The sequence below is a fragment of the Bactrocera neohumeralis genome, unplaced genomic scaffold (genome assembly GCF_024586455.1).
Source record: "Bactrocera neohumeralis isolate Rockhampton unplaced genomic scaffold, APGP_CSIRO_Bneo_wtdbg2-racon-allhic-juicebox.fasta_v2 ctg5228, whole genome shotgun sequence".
In the NCBI taxonomy this organism is placed as follows: Eukaryota; Metazoa; Arthropoda; class Insecta; order Diptera; family Tephritidae; genus Bactrocera; species Bactrocera neohumeralis.
In genome coordinates, this window is record NW_026092178.1 from 1 (window position 1) to 2,597 (window position 2,597).

Here is a 2,597-nt window from a genome sequence, read left to right on the forward strand (position 1 = left end):
TATATTATGGTGTAGAACCGATTTTTTTAGTACATAGACATTAAGCAATCGATACCAAGTTGCGTAAAAATATGAACTTTACATATTTATGCAAATTAGCCGTTTTGATGCTATTGGAGTTGTCATAGAGTTGTTCTATAGCAATAGCGACAGTGTATTTGGAGCAATTTCACAATCTTATATTAAGGTGTAGAATCGATTTTTTGGTACATACACATTAAGCAATCGATATCAAGTTGCGTAAAAATATGAACTTTACATATTTATGCTAACTCGCCGTTTTGATGTTATTGGAGTTGTCATAGAGTTGTCGTATAGCCATAGCGACAGTGTATTTGGAGCAATTTTACAATCTTTTATTAAGGTGTAGAATCGATTTTTTGGTACATACACATTATGCAATCGATATCAAGTTGCGTAAAAATATGAACTTTACATATTTATGCTAACTAGCCGTTTTGATGTTATTGGAGCTTTCATAGAGTTGTCGTATAGCCATAACGACAGTGTATTTGGAGCAATTTCACAATCTTATATTAAGGTGTAGAACCGATTTTTTAGTACATACACATTAAGCAATCGATATCAAGATGCGTAAAAATATGAACTTTACATAATTAGGCAATTTAGCCGTTTTGATGTTATTGGAGTTGTCATAGAGTTGTCGTATAGCCAATAGCGACAGTGTATTTGGAACAATTTAACAATCCTAAATTAAGGTGTAGATTTGATTTTTTGGTACACACACATTATGCAATCGATATCAAGTTGCGAAAAAATATGAACTTTACATATTTATGCTAATTAGCCGTTTTGAAGTTATTGGAGTTGTCATAGAGTTGTCGTATAGCAATAACGACAGTGTATTTGGAACAATTTCACAATCTTACATTAAGGCGTAGAATCGATTTTTTGATACATACACATTAAGCAATCGATAAAAAGTTGCGTAAAAATATTAACTTTTTCCTAATTACCCGTTTTGATGTTATTGGATTTGTCATAGAGTTGTCGTATAGAAATAGCGACAGTGTATTTGGAGCAATTTAACAATCTTATATTAAGGTGTAGAATTGATTTTTTGATACATACACATTAAGCAATCGATATGAAGTTGCGTAAAAATATGAACTTTACATATTTGTGCTAATTCGCCGTTTTGATGTTATTGGAGTTGTCATAGAGTTGTCGTATAGCCATAGCGACAGTGTATTTGGAGCAATTTAACAATCTTATATTAAGGTGTAGAATCGATTTTTTAGTACATACACATTAAGCAATCGATATCAAGTTGCGTAAAAATATGAACTTTACATATTTATGCTAATTCGCCGTTTTGATGTTATTGGAGTTGTCATAGAGTTGTCGTATAGCCATAGCGACAGTGTGTTTGGAGCAATTTCACAATCTTATATTAAGGTGTAGAACCGATTTTTTAGTACATACACATTAAGCAATCGATATCAAGTTGCGTAAAAATATGAACTTTACATATTTATGCTAATTAGCCGTTTTGATGTTATTGGAGTTGTCATAGAGTTGTCGTATAGCCATAACGACAGTGTATTTGGAACAATTTAACAATCCTTAATTAAGGTGTAGAATTGATTTTTTAATACATACATACACATTAAGCAATCGATATCAAGATGCGTAAAAATATGAACTTTACATATTTATGCTAACTCGCCGTTTTGATGTTATTGGAGTTGTCATAGAGTTGTCGTATAGCCATAACGACAGTGTATTTGGAGCAATTTCACAATCTTATATTAAGGTGTAGAATTGATTTTTTGATACATGCACATTAAGCAATCGATGTTGCGTAAAAATATGAACTTTACATATTTATGCTAATTAGCCGTTTTGATGTTATTGGAGTTGTCATAGAGTTGTCGTATAGCCATAACGACAGTGTATTTGGAGCAATTTCACAATCTTATATTAAGGCGTAGAATCGATTTTTTGATACATACACATTAAGCAATCGATAAAAAGTTGCGTAAAAATATGAACTTTACATTTCCTAATTACCCGTTTTGATGTTATTGAAGCTTTCATAGAGTTGTCGTATAGCCATAACGACAGTGTACTTGGAACAATTTTACAATCTTAAATTAAGGTGTAGAAACGATTTTTAGTACATACACATTAAGCAATCGACATCAAGTTGCGTAAAAATATGAACTTTACATATTTATGCTAATTCGCCGTTTTGATGTTATTGGAGTTGTCATAGAGTTGTCGTATAGCCATAACGACAGTGTATTTGGAGCAATTTCACAATCTTATATGAAGGTGTAGAATCGATTTTTTAGTACATACACATTAAGCAATCGATATCAAGTTGCGTAAAAATATGAACTTTACATATTTATGCTAACTCGCCGTTTTGATGTTATTGGAGTTGTCATAGAGTTGTCGTATAGCCATAGCGACAGTGTATTTGGAGCAATTTCACAATCTTATATTAAGGTGTAGAACCGATTTTTTAGTACATACACATTAAGCAATCGATACCAAGTTGCGTAAAAATATGAACTTTACATATTTATGCTAACTCGCCGTTTTGATGTTATTGGAGTTGTCATAGAGTT